Source organism: Scylla paramamosain, chromosome 24 (genome assembly GCF_035594125.1).
Source record: "Scylla paramamosain isolate STU-SP2022 chromosome 24, ASM3559412v1, whole genome shotgun sequence".
Lineage (NCBI taxonomy): Eukaryota > Metazoa > Arthropoda > Malacostraca > Decapoda > Portunidae > Scylla > Scylla paramamosain.
This window is the reverse complement of record NC_087174.1, coordinates 5,127,561-5,145,000: the sequence shown is the minus strand read 5'-3', so window position 1 is coordinate 5,145,000 and position 17,440 is coordinate 5,127,561. Positions and strand designations below refer to the sequence as shown.

Here is a 17,440-nt window from a genome sequence, read left to right as displayed (position 1 = left end):
TAATGTGGAGGTCGTTTCAAGGCAGCAAATGAGGGATACTTTTAGCTGCAGGGCGAGAGGGTGAGAGGGAAAGGCTTAAGCGAGATGATGAATGCAGCTCGCCACACTCCCTCACGCTAACCACTAAGCCACGACCGCCGCCGCCACTAATATCATTACTCTTTAATATATACTCTTACTTCACTCTTTCCGCCATTACACAATTTTCTGCTCAATTTATTTTACATTCTTAATTCCAGGGAGGGAGAAATGTTTTATTACCTTCCAGAGAGAGAGAGAGAGAGAGAGAGAGAGAGAGAGAGAGAGAGAGAGAGAGAGAGAGAGAGAGAGAGAGAGAGAGAGAGAGAGAGAGAGATCGGCAAAATCATATATTCCAGCTCTAATTAATGATACGCCATTGGAGGATGATGTGGTTTACAATTTACATGAAAAATTGCATAAAGGGCATAAAAAATTAATGTTGCATATGTGAGGACTCCCCGCGCCAGGATTTCCTTTTTATACCCCCCTTTTTTTCTCCCTTCGTGCGAAGTAATGCAGTGAAACCTGCTGATGTTTTCATAATGTACTATCTAGAAACCTTTGTGTGTGTGTGTGTGTGTGTGTGTGTGTGTGTGTGTGTGTGTGTAAGAGAGAGAGAGAGAGAAACACACACAAACACCCCACATACAAATGTAGCCAACACACACACACACACACACACACACACACACACACACACACAAACACCCCACATACAAATGAAGCCAACACACACACACACACACACACACACACACTGAAACATACTCAGATAAACAAGCAGACAGACAGACAGACAGACAGCAACACATTACTTACATGATTCACAACTCAACACATACAATATTTCATCGCCCAATTCATCATTCATTGTTTTCTCATTTTTTTTGTCCCTCGCGTCGACTTATCAATAGCACAATAATTCTCGCCAAGCTAAGAGGAATGGCGTTTGTTGCTCTAATAGAGGGGAGGGGATACCAAGCTGTCATGATGAGGCTGACGTCATCCAGGAGGGGTGTCACATTACTGACTTGCTCGAGGCTTTAGTGTTTCAGTAGGAAATGCTGATAAAAAAGGGTGTAGGTGGAGATATAAATGCAGTATTGTATGACTAAAGTAGTTTTGTGCCGTGAGCAACCTATCTTTTTTTTTGTGTGTGTATCGGGGTGATCGACCAAGGGCAAAAAAAATTTAAACTACTGCCATGTATTCCTACGCCACCAACTTGGGCGAGTCCAATACGTGACAGGGAGAGGAAGGGATAAACAGCAGTCAGATATACTAAGGTAATTAATAAGACCCCTGATAACAAACGCTGAAACATTCTGAGGCTGAAACACGGTGGATAACAAAGAAACGATGGCACAAGAACATGGGACAGATAAATACCCCACGAGGAACAAACAGGAGGAAGGTTACCCGCCACCGTTGTTGCCCTGCCGGTCCACCACTCACTAACATTTGAAAACATCCCCACCTCAGCTCCAGACACGGCCTCACCACCTACAGAACACTCACCTCCTTCCTGAGCAGCCGAAGAACTCCGCAAAGCTTTCACAGATCAGTGATAAAGGTCGAGTAACGCCAGTCCTCGCCACACACACACAAGTACACACCCGCTTCCAGTTTGTCGTGCGCTGATGATATTCTGTTATGCCACGCCCCTTTCCTACTCTACTCGTACACCTGGCAGCGCTAACTATGGGGGATAATGAATCGTAATAGTTAAGATTAATATTTACAAGTTTTCCCTCTTAATATATTTATAGTTTGTATGTAATCGTGTCTTAGTATCTTTATTTTCCATTTTCTCTGATTTGATGACAGGATTCGTGATCGCAAACTTTACATTACAGTCGATGGTGTGGGCGGTTACTGTGCCCTTTGTTCGGGTCAAGACGGCAATCAGTGTTTTGCAGTGCCGTCTTGACACCGGGTGAAATAAAAACAGAAAAAAAAACATAACTACTCTACTTCAGCACACATACCGATTTTGAGATGATACAACATACAGTAAGAAAACTAAAATAGGTTCAATTGCCTGTAAAGGAAAGAGTGGGAGGAGGCAGGCAGGCAGTCAGTTTTCCCGCGCGCCCTTGTTGATGTCTGTGGTTGTCGAGTTTAGGTGTTATTTTCCTTTTATTAGCTATATCTGGAGTTTCCCGGAGCACTTCGGTCGCTCGGAAAGTAGGTGAGTGTTTCAGACATGCTGGGGAGGAACGGGGGAGGAGGTGAAGAGAGGGAAGGGCGCTTTTAGATGTTAACATAAGTGGCAATACTGACTGGGGTGTAGGTGGGGTTATGTACGACAGCAGTTGCGGGTGATTTTTTTTTTATTTACTTATTTATTTATTTATTTTTTTTTTGCCTTGTTTACAGTGGGTTGTGTTGTTCCCATATCCCAACGTCTGTCTCTTTTTTTCATCGTATTTTCGCTTTTAGAATGTTTCATATGCTTTATACTGGCTGGAGAGTTAATAGTTGCGTAATACTTAGTAGCCGTTCTAGCTTAACTGTAATAAGCCACGCAGTATTCAGTGTTATGGCGGATGGTTGGGTTAGGTTGGGTTAAGTTAGGCTTGGTAAGGTCATGTCAGTTTAGTTTAGGTTAGGTCAGGTTAGGTCATGTTAGGTTAAATTAGGTTAGGTTGGGTTCAGTCGAGTGAGATTACAATAGGTTGGATTAAATTAAGTTAGGTTTACAATAACGGGAGTAACCATAGTGCTGCGGGCGGTTAGGTAGACGCATAATCCAGCAGCTTTCGCCATCAAAAAATACTGATCAGACTAAATTTCCCTACCGGCGGTGCTAGAGTTCCCTTGCTGGCTAAAAGTTAAGCAAAATATCATAGTTGTGGTGAGTTCCTTAACCCAATTTCCATATTTTCTACACATTCTTATTAGAGGAGAAAACTCGGCGTGGGAGGGACGAAGGAGGAGCTAGAGGAGTGGTGGTGATGGTAATGGTGATGGTGATGGGCTGAGGGAATGACAGGAGTGACAAGCGCCTAGAGAGAGAGAGAGAGAGAGAGAGAGAGAGAGAGAGGGAGGCAGGGAGAACAAGAGTATTTGAATGTGAAATAGTGACGATTGGAAACACTGAAGGGAATATTTACTCTCTCTCTCTCTCTCTCTCTCTCTCTCTCTCTCTCTCTCTCTCTCTCTCTCTCTCTCTCTCTCTCTCTCCCTCAGTCCAGAATATGACAGAGAATCGTAATAACTAAGAAACAAGAGGCACACAACAAGCAAGAGTAAAGGAGAAACGGAGAAAAAGAACAGAAGGAGAGGGATATGAGGGAGAGAGAGTTTAGAGAGTGGCGAACTGAAGGGAGAGTAAGTGAAGGAAGGGGAGAGATAATGGAGTGTATAAGGAGGAGTCAAGGAAGAAGGAAAAGGGAAGAAAGGAAGAAAACATGAACAAGGGAAGAGGAGAATGGAAGATAGAAAGGAAAGGAAGGAGAGTGGGGAAAGATAACAGGGTGTGAAGAGAAACTGAGGAAAAGAGAAGAGGAATAGAGATGAGAGGGAGGAGGGAAGGAAAGAGAGGAAAGGGAGGAATTCGAGAGAAGAAAGGGGGAAAATGGATAAGAGGAGGAAACAGAGAGAGAGGGAGAGAGAGAGAGAGAGAGAGAGAGGAGAATGCGTGCAGATATAAGGGCGTAACCCACACCTTCACAGCGCCGCCAAAGGGAGAACCGAAGTGTAATGTTTCAAGTGTTGGTGTCAGATGCAATATTGGCCACCGATGATTTATTTACCCTCCGCTTCCCCCCCCCACCTCCCCCGCTACTTGCCCTCTCCTCCGTGTTTCTCTTACTCTTTTCCCTCTTCCTTTACTTCTTCCCTCCTCCGCAATCTCCTCTTTTGTCTTCCTCCTAATTCCCCTCCTTATCCTCCCTCTCCTTCTTTCTTGTTTCTCCTTCGCCTCCTTTCCCTCCTCCCTTGCTCCACACACTCCCGCTTTCCTCAAATCTTTCCGTGTTACCATTTTACATTTTCAGACAAATCTGATTTATCGTATAACATTTTCGTACAGAAATTCGCCAGACACTCCAATTTTTCCCACTCGAAGCTTTACTCCCTTCCTTTTCTCCTCATATCCTTCTCATCTCTCCCTCTCGTGGACTTTTCCCTCCTTGGGTTAGCAACATCCCAGTCAGGAGGGTCGAGAGCCTCTCAAAACGTAGGAAAAGGCTCCTCATCAAACGGCTCTTGGTGTCAGCGACCCGAGGGTTACCAAAAGGTGGCGTGAGGCTCCTAGGCTGCGCTAAGTGCTGGAAGCTTCCCGCGGCAACACTCCAGGGGGGAGACACTCACCCAGCGTCCTCACCCTCTCTCTTACACATAAAAGAACGCAATTAAAAAGCAGCGCCATTCACGCGTCTCTCGTTAGTCTCTATGTCAGGATACACAAAGGGAAAAGAAATGTTTTGGTTGACTCTGGCGTAAGGGCGAGAGATGCCGCGTCCTGCTGGCCATCTCGCGCGACGAACGAGGCTCTGCAGGGGCATAAACTTGGCGGCGAAGGTAATGCGGATCGTCATCATCGTGGAGAGGTTCATCTGGAGGTGCTGAGCTGCGGCTGTCCGGCACAGGACTGGGGACGAGAAGCACGCATAGATTAATCATTTACGCGTACCACGAGACTCCCAGCCATCTCTCCGGCCTCCACCCCCGTCCCTCCCACGCTACTCGCGCGCGCACGCACATCCTTCCCGTGAAATGTTTACGGTGCAGTGCGCCATAAGAACTCAGGGGTCGTACACAACTCGTTCATTGTTCACCGCCACTTTTACTGCTCCAATTTGCAGACAATTGGAGTATTTGATCGGATTTTCACCCTTTTTCCCCTTCCTCTTCAGTGCCTCGTCCTCTCCTCTGCACCAGGCAGTTTCTTTCCTCTTCCCCTTTGTTCAGTCATCCCAGTTCTCCCTCTTGCTGTGTACATCCTCTCCCCTCCACCTTCACAATGTCGCTCTTCTATCCATTACTACTCTCTCCCCCTCTCCTTCCGTCTGTGCCCACTCTGCATCAGTCTTCCCTCACCTGTCACTCCATCGTTCCGTGACCTTCCATCGTCCTTGTCCTCCCTATCCATCTCGCTGCTCCATTTGTCCATTACTGCCCTTTCTCTACCTTCACTTTTTTTTTTCCGCACACGCCAGAATTCACGTGTTTACCCTCCGACCAAGAGATGAGACAGGACAGCGGGGCACCCAATAGCCTTTGTCAGCCTCGCCACTCACTCGGGCGCCGCACTTACCCGGGAATTGCTTTCTGTAAAGTTCTTTGCAGCATAGACGCGGCGGGAGCAGCGGCCAGTTACCGGGATACGAGGCCTGCAAAGGTACTTGGGCTGGTGGGTATCGATTCAGCCGCAAAATTGCCCACCAAGGTTTGAAAACAGCAGTTGTTTGTGACTTCTTATGCGTTCCGGATATTCAGGGGCAGCCGAACAATACAAGGGAACTGAGCTGCAACGTGAATTGCCCATGTTGTCTTAGGCGAGGCTGCGGTCTCTCCTCCCTTCCTCCACTCCGTTCCTTCACTCTGGCTCTGGGGAGGCAATAGTGCCGGCAAGGCGGGTCACGCCGGGCCGCCCATCAGTGTTCCTACTCCCCATTACTTCTTTTAATTTCTCTAAGGCGAGGATGCAAAGTACTGAGCGTCCTGACTGCCGTAACCTCAATTAGCAAGTACACTTTTCGCACGTTGTTTTGGTGTTGAAGTGTGTGCTAATGCTCGCATCCAGTGCCCCGTGGCGACCCTGCGCCCTCCACAACGGCCGTCTTATGGGGCGACTCGGGTTCTCGTGCAGGGGTCCTCATCCTTTATGGGTCCCGCGGGAGATTCTTGAACGCTGCTGTGGTTTTGTATTGAAATAGGCGCCGCGTGAGGGCCGGCGGCGAGAGGGCCCTGAGGATGGCCTCCAAGGACCTCTTGGAGAGGGGTCGTGTCGAGCCAGGCCCCGCCAGCCAGTACCGCTGCCGCGTCTGCCTCATTTGTGAAAGCCTCGCGCCGCTGAGGGACGCGCGACACCACAATACCGCGGACCAAAGGCACCATCCCGCGACCCAAAGCCTGATCCGGGAGTCGATATGAGGAATACAAGGAATACTCGGAAGCGTTATGTCGGTTAAGAGGAGGAGGAGGAGGAGAAGAAGCTTTCAATCCACAGGGTGAGGGAGAGCGGTAAGGCAGGCCAGGGTGGTGACTCTCCCCACTGCTCGCCCCGGTGGCTGTGCGTTGGTCGCATGTTTATGTGTCAGGCGTTTCCTGAAGTGTGCTCATGGATATGTATGAGTCATGTATGTATGTTTAGTATGCATCCACTCGTATGTCCGAATGTATGTATGTGGTACTTATATTATGGATTATTAATGTTTTCTTCACTCTGTCACACACACACACACACACACACACACACACACACACACACACACACACACACACACACACACACAAAGATTATCACATTTAATACATCGCCTGGAGTCAGCATTGATGTAAATCCACAAAGAAAACAAAGAAGCCACGCTACTTAACATTAAACGCTAATGAATAGTGTAAAAACAATCAAGCAAAGCGAGAACATGAGCAGTTACGTTATATCCCTTCACTTCCATTTTCTTCAGCTGCGTCGAGTATTTTTCCACGCCTAAGTCTTGCGCTCTGGTCTCCGCCATTAGTTGCTTATACTAAAACGCATTCAGGCAGCATTTCAGAGCCACTCAGGGCAACTCGGGGCCTCTGCTCTCATCGCGCCGCCCATTTGTACACCCGCTGCATTCATTACGCTCCTCACCTACGTCCATCACCTCTTATTTTTCACGCGCCCTTCAGCCTTCACCCTCTTGCTCGCATCCTCTCTACTTCCTCAGCAACGTCTCTCACCTCTCCCTCGCTTCCTTCTGCTCCTATTTCCCCTCCATTTCCCTCTTGCATATGTTTATCCGAGTGCTCTCTCTCTCTCTCTCTCTCTCTCTCTCTCTCTCTCTCTCTCTCTCTCTCTCTCTCTCTCTCTCTCTCTCTCTCTCTTCTCGCCTTGTCTGCTTCTCTCTGCTCATCTGTTAGTCTGTCTGTCTTCCACGACCAAATATATTTTTAACTCCGCCTCTCCATTCATCTGTGTGTCTGTCCGTCTGTCCGTCCATCTGTCTGTCCGTCCGTCTGTCTGTCTTTCTATCTGCTTGTTTTTGTTTTCTTTTGTTTCTCTGTGTCTCCACGTCTATTAATTTGTCACGGCTTCCCGCTCTTGTCCTAAGTCTATTTGTCTTTCATTCCTTCACTATTTCAGCGTGTGTGTGTGTGTGTGTGTGTGTGTGTGCGTGTGTGTGCCCTGTCTCATGGCTGTCATCACTCGTCCCTGTCCTTCCCAGCTAAGTATAAGTTTCCATGTATCTTCTTTTATCTTTTCAGTTCCTCCATTTCCTCCTTCCTACCTACAAACTTTTCTTGTGCCTTCCTTTTCTCCTCCCTGCCTCTCTGTCTCCCTGCCCCCCCCCCCTTACCATTAATCAGAACCAAACAAGCCAATGATGATGGTGTTCAGTGTGGAGACAAAAGAGGAGGGGAAAAGGAGGGAGATATAAAGAGGGGGGTGTCTTTGGTGAGGAAGATAAGAGAGGTGGAGGGGGAGGATAAAGAATGGAGGGGGAGGAAGGGAGTTTGAGAATAGGATAGAATAGAGGGAAAGGGAAGGAAGGGAGACAAGATGATAAAGAATAAAGGAGAAGGGAGATAATGAAGGGAGAGATAAGGAAAGGATAAGGAATAAAGGGGAAGGGGAGAAAGTAGGAAATTCAAGAAGGGGAGAGTGAAGGGAAAGATAAGAAAGGTTGAGCACAAGATAACGAATGAAGGGAAGGAAGGAAACAAAAGTGAAGAGGAAGATAAGGGAGGGAGAGGAGAGGATTAAGTAAGAATGGAAAGGAAGGAGAGTAATATTAGAAGAGCTTGGAGGAGAAGGAAGGAAAGAGAAGATGCTGAACGAAAAGACGGATAAGAGAAGACACGTGAAATGAAGAGAGAGAGAAAAAAAGAGGTAAGGATGGTAGAGATAAATAGAAGGATAGTGAGATGAGTACTAGGAGCGTAAAGGAGAGAGAGAAAAAGAGTGGAAAGAACAGGAGAGAGAGAGAGAGAGGAGGGGGAGAGAGAGAGGGAGAGAGAGAGAGAGAGACTAGGGTAAGAGTGGGCGGTAGAAAGAATGAGAGGAAGGAAAAGGTGATGAAGAAAAATAAGAGAGAGACGCGTGGGGTCTGGAGAGAAGACAGTAAAATATTGTAAGGATGCCGAGTTTATTACACACCCTGCTCTCTGCTGCTCCCTTTAGGACGAACACAACCCCCGTCAGGAGGAGATGTAACACTCGCCGCGGTGCTTACACGCTTGCTGTGTTGCGTGCCGCCCTGCTGTGTAGCTGGTCCCTCTTTGTGTCTCGCCCATGTGTTGTCTTGTGTTGCTGCAAGGTGATGTAAGTGAAGTTGCTGTGTTGTAGGAGTAACGGGGAGTGCCTGGGAGTGCCTTGGAGTGTTTGGGAGTGTTTGGGAGTGCCTGGGAGTGTTTGGAAATGTCTGCCATTGTTTAAGAGTAATTAAACATGCTTGAGAGTGACTGAGAGTAACTAACGATGGCAGGGAGTGACTGCGAGTGGTTGGGAGCGATTGGAATTATGTTTTTGAGTAGAGTTAAAGTGACTGAGTGAAGATTAAGCTGAAAGTGGAGAGAAGGAAGATAAGAATGGACAGAAGTGAAAAGGAGATGGAGGGAGAATAAGCGAGGGGGACATGACGTACGGAGTGGTATGTTAGGGGGTGGTGGTGGTGGTGGTGATGAATATAACTCTAACATGTTTTTGCCGCAGTAACACACACACACAACACACACACACACCACACACACACACACACACACACACACACACACACACACACACACACACACACACACACACACACGTCACTGAAAAAAAATCAACAAAAAAGATCATGAATACAAGGAAGGTTATGGCTCGTTTACGTTCCTTTGGCGGCATGAATTTACCTTCTACGTTGAACATTCATTGAACATTTTACCTGGTTAGTCATTTTCTTTCTTCTTTCTTTCTTTTTTTTTTATTTGGGGGGGTTCGTTTTGCTTCGTGTTCCAAATCATCACTTTTCCCACACGCCAATCATACTGTTCTCAATTTGTCCTTTACTTACTCTTACCTTTCCTTCTTCTTCCAATATTTCTTTCCCCCGTGTGTGTGTGTGTGTGTGTGTGTGTGTGTGTGTGTTGTCAGTATCCATCTTTTTATGTGACCGTGACACTATTCCCCCATCCATCCATCCTCCTCTCTCTCTCCTCTCTCTCTCTCTCTCTCTCTCTCTCTCCTCTCTCCCTCTCTCTCTCTCTCTCTCTCTCTCTCTCTCTCTCTCTCTCTCGTCCTCCCTTTCCTCCCACTCCCCCCAAAAAACGAGGAGGTAGTGGTGACCCGTTTAAATATAAAAACTCCTCCTCCTCCTCCTCCTCCTCCTCCTCCTCCTCCTCCTCCTCCTCCTCTAGTCCAGCGGTCCATCCCTTCAGCGTCCCCTGCTCATTAGCGGAGCGGGAGCCCTCCACGGATGGCCCGGGCGCGTAATGTATCAGTTAAGAGGGCTTGAGTCTCCTAACTTGGGTGACGTTTCGCTAACTTGTCGAATTAGTCGGTCCCCTCAGTGGGCGGGTGATTTCCCTCGAGTGGCGCAAGACAGGGGATGCACAAAATACCTGGGCGACATTACAGATCATCGTGTTCTTGAGGCGTGTTGCAGTGTCATGTCTCTTGTCTTTGTGGTGACGGTGCCCTTGTCTCTGTCTCTCTCCCTCTCCTCTCTTCTCTCTCTCTCTCTCTCATCTCTCTCTCTCTCTCTCTCCTCTCTTTCTCTCTCTCTCTCTCTCTCTCTCTCTCTCTCTCTCTCTCTCTCTCTCTCTCTTTCTCTCTCTCTCTCTGCCTGTTTTTAAATGCCGTTTATTCATTTAGTCATTCAGTTACTCAGTCAATCAGTCAGTATATCTGTCTATTTATTTCTCATTCTCTCTCTCTCTCTCTCTCTCTCTCTCTCCTCTCTCTCTCTCTCTCTCTCTCTCCTCTCTCTCCTCTCTCTCTCTCTCCTCCTCTCTCTCTCTCTTTTTTTATTAATACTCCATCCAATTATCATCTTTTTGTATTCATTCATTTGTGGCAATTTTTCTGTCTATTTTTTCATCGCCACCGCCTCGGCCGCTGCGGTGTACAAGTTGCAATATTCTGGTCTGGTCTATGTTGATGCGACCTTTGAGCCTCGTGCGTGGCGGTGTGATTGCCTTCCTATTAGTGTTTTTGTGTCCCGCCTTTGTTCGCTCTAACTGGGGAACTTGCCCTGATAATTCACCGCCATTAAATACTGTCACAGGAATAACAATACAATTTTACGTCCACGTCACTGTAGGGTTCCGGCGTCCCTTCACTGTTTTATTGCTTCCCTGATCATATTTTTTTTTTCTTTTTGTCACTGGTAATTATTTAATTGTGGTTGATCTGTGTGTGTGTGCGCGCGTTTGAGTGTGTGCGTGTGCATGTGTGTACGTATCAGCCCCGCCGCTTCTCCCATCCTATTCCCTCTTGTCACACTTTAACCTTCTATTTTTATCCCTCCACGTCAGATCCTCTCCACCCCTCTCATCCACCCCGTCCCGCGCCACACCTGCCTCGCTGAGTGCCGCGATAGGAGGCCCGGGGTTGTCTGAGGGAGCGGCGGTCCATGATCTGGTGACTCATGAACCAAAGCTCTTCCGAACACTTGGGACCGTTTTCTGAAACACTGCGGCTCACCTCAGCTACTTTCAAAGGCTCTAGTTGGAGTGACATGTGTTTTAAGGGTGTTTTTTGTATGGGTATAGTGATAGATAAACAATAATTTTACAATATTAACTGGGGATACGCGCTTAAGAACCCGGTTAATCATTTATGTGGCCTTGGAAAATAGTGGTGAGAGAGCAAAGCGTTTCAGACCGGGCTTAGCACTGCCATCGCCTCTTGGTACTGAATGAAGGCGATTCTGTTTCATCTTTTCTGTGTTACATCACCATCACCACCACGGATTTCCTCCCTCCTTTCCTCCCTTCCTCTCTCCTCTCGCTCCGGAATGGCGTCTCCTCGCTCCCGCCGTCACTCTCCTGCACACTTCCGCTCAGATGTATTTGATTGCTTAATAAAAATCCTGCGAACAAGCTTCCGCCTCACTGAGAGAGCCGGCGGACACAAATTGACTTCATAAAGAGCTAAGTTAATTATCATGGTCGGTAACCCTTTGGACCCTGCGGCGGGAGGGCGGGAAGAGCGGGTGGGTGTCACAGGGGATTTCGTGTGTAATGTGTCGAAATGTTGAACCGTTACCAACGCCGAAACTTTGCCCCCTGGTGTGCCATAACCCACCTTAATGCACCATTATGTGTCGTAATGTCCCTGTAATTTCAGCATTGACACTCCCCGTGCTCTTCCCGGCTGCCGTTTCAATACTTTTCACTCACCCAGCTCGTCTCGTCCTCCCCCGCACCCGCTGGCCGCCGCGGGGATCCTTAACAGCCCGGCATTTAACACTTTCCTTGGAACTAAACATTAGAGCGTGTCCTTTTAACGCTGGGTACACACGACCCCTCGGCCTCGGGACACATAAACATGGGCACAATATTGGCCCGGAGGTATATGTTATCCTCCATCGTCCCGCGCCGCTGTAACGCCTCCACTTCTACATTTAACCCCGAAACTAGGAAAGCACAATCCCAGGAGGGGCGGGCCGCTCTTCGTCACAGTGAAGCAAACGCCGCCGCCGCCCACCATTACACCACACTCCCCGCCCCGCACTCCCCGCCGCGTCAGCTACATCTCCCTCCCGCCGCTGTTAGTGCTACGGCGACTGCTACTTCTCCGGCTTAATAGAGCACTGCAACATATTCAAATTCGTTGTATGATGGCTGACACCGTATTCCCTCCTAGAAGCACGTGACGGGGTGCTCGCTGCTTTGATCCGCGCCCGGCAGTCACGACTCGCCCGATCGGCCCGCCGCCCTCCCCCGTCAGCGGCAATGGTGCACTCTTACCGTCGCCTCCTCCGTTTCGTCCAAATGATGGCTCGCTTAATAGAATCCGTGAGCTCGCCTATATTCCACTGCTTTAATGGCGTAAGCCGGAGGGGCGGCCACGACCCTCGCTTCGCCACCCTCCTCTAATGGGTCGCCTCCACCTGCACGACTCCAGCTCCAGCCTCAATTTAGTGAAGAGGGAGTTTATTTGCTCCCGAGGACCTGTGTGTGTGTGTGTGTGTGTGTGTGTGTGTGTGTGTGTGTGTGTGTGTGTGTGTGTGTGTGTGTGTGGTGTGCGTGTGTGCGCGGCGGCAGGGTAGGGATGAGGCGCAGCAGGAGTCATCAGGTACGCACATTAGAAGTCCTGGCCACTGTACACATACGCCGCGATGTATTTATTTTCAGGCAAACGAGAATCCAACATTAAGACATAGAAGGAAATTTGCGGTCTCTAACTCAAGGGGCGTTGTCGAGCTCAGCACCCACACCAGCTCCCCCTTTCCGCGCTGGTCGAGGCGGCGCCAGACCACCGGCAACTTACTTAGCGTAATGAAGAAGCCTCACGCGGCACCTATCCATTACATTATCACTGCTGGGCCGCCGCGAGGGAGGAATTAATCGGTCCATCCGGTGGCAGCACCATGACCACCAGAGACCACGCCCTATGGATTTCATTCCCCTCGAGACTCTCACTCCACTATGCACGAAATATACAGCCACCCCTCATGAAAGCACGAAATTTTTGCCATTGCCTCGATTTTGTTTTGATGATTACCTTGCCGCCTCTTTCATTGCTGCTCATTTCCCTCTGCTTCATCCCCCCTCCCAGCACTGCCCCTGACCCCAATACCCCTTCTGTTTACTGCTCCTAGCCCACACTTAATCCTCTCGCCACCATCTGAGTAACAACCCACATTCCTTCCCCCTTCCTCTCCCCTTCGTCACCCCTCTATCTCCCCCTCACCCCTCCCATACACAAGCCCCAAATCCCCAAACACAACATATGATACTGCTCTCACCCCACACTTAACCTCCCCACCCACCTAAGTGACCCTCCACATTTCTATCCCCCTTCCCCTCCCTCCTTCGCCCCCCTTCATTTCTCCCTCACCCTTTACAACACTGCCACAGACACCCGGATAGCCAGACACCGCCACTACCACCACCACGCCCCACCCTCCCACCCGAACCTTCAGCACCCACCATTACCGCGGGCAATTCTACGAGAAAAACAAGCCCAGTAACGCACGCCATTGTGAGTACGTGTAGGGCGTGACACTGAGCAGAAGACAGCAGGTGTGTGGCGGCCGCCCTTCTGCTCCTTACCACCTCACCACCACTACACCACAACACCCACATGAGCCTCACGTACTCCCACCGCACACACAGAGTTCAAGTAGCAGTCAACCAATCCAGACGGGCGTTCAAGTATACTGTTATATATTCCCGGAAGCTGCCTCTGCCAACCTTGATGCCCTCTTCCGCGCACATAACCCGCCTAACTTGCTCTGCCCCGCCAGGATGCTTCAGTCTAACTTGGCTCCTCCCTCGGCAGCGCAGGAGCGGGATTCGGTTCTCCAGCGGGGCAAAAAAGTGAAGCGTATCACTACCACCATCACCGCCACGCCAGCAGCAGCGAGATGAGGTGTGGGGCGTGAGTGCAGCTGTAGTTTAGGGTCATTAGCGGGTGTCTTGCCTTTTACTATTACTACTCTTATTGTTATTACTATTATTACTATCATCGTTACTATTCGTTTTAAAAGCGGCCTTTCTCCAGGAGGAAATTAAGACTTTACCAGATAAGAACAAGAGAGTCGGAAGATAAAAGTAAGTTCCGCTCTCTCTCTCTCTCTCTCTCTCTCTCTCTCACCTCTCTCTCCTCTCTCTCTCTCTCTCTCTCTCTCTCTCTCTCTCTCTCTTCTCTCTCTCTCTCCCGCGCGGGAAAGGATCGAGCCAAGCTATTATACTTCGGCAAAATGAGGAAAAAGATTACAACGCCACCTGGTATTTTCCCGCCAGGTGAGCCCGGTGAGAGAGAGAGAGAGAGAGAGAGAGAGTGAGAGAGAGAGAGAGAGAGAGAGAGAGAGAGTGGGGGAGGGGAGTTTTCAAAGATACTAAATGAAAACTTGTAATGAGAGAGATGGACAAGAGAAAGAAAGGGCCATAAAAGACTGTGAGTGGGGCTAGCCATCTGCAAAGGGTGGTACCTGCAGGGCCCCTCCTCCTCCTCCTCCCCGGGCCACGCGCCAGGGCCACACTCACGCCTTGGTGTTTGTAATTACCCGAAGGAAGAAAAATGAACCGCTCCCTGTTGCCGCTGCCGCTTGCAGAGAGGGAAGTGTGTGTGCGTGCGTGTGTGTGTGTGTGTGTGTGTGTGTGTGTGTGTGTGTGTGTGTGTGTGTGTGTGTGTGTGTGTGTGTTGTGTGTGTGTGTGTGTGAAAACTTGAGGGTAAAACCGCGTGTACCTCTCTCTCTCTCTCTCTCTCTCTCTCTCTCTCTCTCTCTCTCTCTCTCCTCTCTCTCTCTCCTCTCTCTCTCTCTCTCTCTCTCTCTCTCTCAAGGCTGTACGTTGTTAAAGCACCTACCCACCCATCCACCCACCTACACACACACACACACACACACACACACACACACACACACACACACACACACACACACACACACACACACACACACAGATGTTACGTTACGTCGAGATATTGAATTACTTATGTAAATGTTCTCAAAAGGAACGTCCAGTCATATTTATATTATATAAAAGAATAAATACCATCCAATTAGAAAATAAGAAAACAGGAGGAGGAGCAGGAGGAGCAGGAGGAGGAGAAGGACCACGAGGACGAGGAACAGAAAGAAGGCGAGGATAAGGAAGAGAGATAAAGAAGGGAAATAAGAAAGAAGAAAGAGGAAGAGGAAAGGAAGATAGTGTAAAAAGCAGAAAAGGAATGTAAAAACGGAAACTCTGCAGGGAGAGGAGGAAGAAAAGATGGAAAAAAAAAGATAAGGAAGAGAGATACAGAAGGAAAATAAGAAAGAAAAAAGAGGAAGAGGAAAGGAAGATAGTGTAAAAGGCAGAAAAGGAATGAAAGAACGGAAACTCTGCAGGGAGAGGAGGAAGAAAAGATGGAAAAAAAAGATAAGGAAGAGAGATACAGAAGGAAAATAAGAAAGAAAAAAGAGGAAGAGGTAAAGAAAAATAGTGTAAAAAAGCAGAAAAGGAATTAAAAACAGAAACTCTGGAGGAAGAGGAGGAAGAAAAGATGGAAAAAAGACAAAGAAGAAAAGAAATTAAGGAAACGAGAGGAAAACAAAAGGAAGGGGATGAGAAGAAGAAAGGCGAAAGCAAACAAAGAAGAAACATACGTAGAGGACAAAGGAGGAAAAGGACAAACCGAAAAGAAAGTAAAGAAAAGATGGGAAACCTGCAGATATTTTTTCCCTGTCTTCTCTTCCTTTCAGTGGACAGCAACTTCGGGACAAATTGTTGTTACGAGTGGAGCGAAATGAAAACAAGACAACACGAACAGACAGACCAAGAAACACGTAGAAAGTAACAGGATTACAGGCAAAAAAACAAAGAGAATTGCAGAGAATTACAGACGAAACAAGCGAGGGGGAAAAACGGTGGAGAGGGAACAACAGATACACACACACTGAAGGGGAAAGGAAAACATGGGAAACAAAACATAACACGAGATAACTTGATGGAATAAAAGGAAGTGAAAATTTAAGATGCCTTCATAAAATAAAGACGAAAAATGAAACCAAATAAACTAGGATGCAGATGAAATGAAAGAGTAACGGACGAGGTGGAAAGAGAGTGAAAAAAATAAAGTTATACATATATATAGAGAATGAAACATACAAACAAGGAGTTGTGAGAGAGGGAGGAAAAAGAAAAAGTGGTCTGGTATGGATACACAGCACAGACAGACTAGCTGATGGATACAGGCCGTAGAGACAGGCAAACACGGTGACTGACTGAGATGGACACACACACACACACACACACACACACACACACACACACACACACACACACACACACACACAAACACACACAGGCAACACATTTCTTTCACCTTCCTTTCCTCATCAAATAAAATCGTTCACTGATATTTTTTTTTTTTTTTTTTGAGACGGAAAATAACAATAATTCCTATCACACAAACATGACAAGAGAAAAATAAAATTAAATAAACATAATACCAATTCTCTGTATTTGCCATAAAAAGCTATAATACCTTTTAGTGCCAGAATTGTCTCTCACAATAACAGGAAAAAAAAAAACAATGATAAAAAAATAACTTCTTCACATACAGGAAGGAATGAAAAAAAGACTCAGAAAAAACATGGTTAAAAATTTCATCCTTTTTAAGGGAAACATACCCTCGAGAGAAAACCGAGAGTCTCCCATCTATCGGGCCTCATCACTGCGTATTATCCAGCCGACAGGGAAAGAAAAAATCACAGGAAATTTAATGAGATGAGAAAGGACGGTAAAAATATATACCACAAAACCTTGACTGGGGGATGATGAGGCAAGAATGTCCGCTGTTTGATTCTCGAGGTTAAGAAATTGTGAAGGAACGACGAGAAGAGGAGAGGAGACGACGAGAAGTGAGGCGACAGGGAAAAGACAGGAAGAGAACGATGGAGGCAGAAGATAAAAGATAAAGAACATACGCAAAAGAAAACAGAGAAAAGGAGACAAGAAGAAAAGCAGGAGGACGTTAGATGCAGTAGAGTGGAAGGAATAAGAGGTATGATAAGGCGATAAATGGAAGGAAGGAGGGAACGAAGGAAGGGGAAAACGCGAGAAAGAAAGGGGGAAAAACAAAGCAGCACACGGATAAGAGTTAAAATATATGAAAGCGACTGAATGACTGACCCTTTTAACAATAACGATAATAAAGCAACCAGAGGCGACCCCCTTCCATCGCGAGGCAAGAAAGGGATCATTTAAGGACACCACAGTATAATGCACTCACCAATTACCATCATTCACTCGCCCTCCCTTCCATCCTCGACGCGGTAAACGAAACGTGGAGAAAAAGTGTCCAAAGAGATGAGAGAAAAAGTCACTTGCACGCCCAACAAGGCTAATAAATTCACTTAGAGTCAGTAATATAAGACTGACGCCCTTTCTCTCCCGCACAATCACATCCATTCTCTCTCTCTCTCTCTCTCTCTCTCTCTCTCTCTCTCTCTCTCTCTCTCTCTCTCTCTCTCTCTCTCTCTCTCTCTCTCTCTCTCTCTCTCATCGTTCATGGTTCTCTTAACTCCTATTCTCTTTGTCCGTCTGTTTGTCTGTCTCATTTCTTCATTT

General features: G+C 47.6%; 1 protein-coding gene across 29 annotated transcripts in view; it reads right to left on the bottom strand.

The window, feature by feature from the left end:
- Positions 1–17,440, bottom strand: part of LOC135112626 (uncharacterized) — a 274,887-nt gene that overhangs the window by 244,710 nt on the left and 12,737 nt on the right. For 23 of the 29 annotated variants that reach the window (XR_010274482.1, XR_010274484.1, XR_010274496.1 and 20 more), the window contains exon 1: positions 1,540–1,683. The exons of 5 other annotated variants lie outside the window; for them this stretch is intronic. The gene's annotated coding sequence lies outside the window, so the exon portion shown is untranslated. Of the gene's footprint in view, positions 1–1,440; positions 1,471–1,539; positions 1,684–17,440 lie in introns of those variants that run through there. One more of the 29 variants, XR_010274490.1, reaches the window with a different exon arrangement.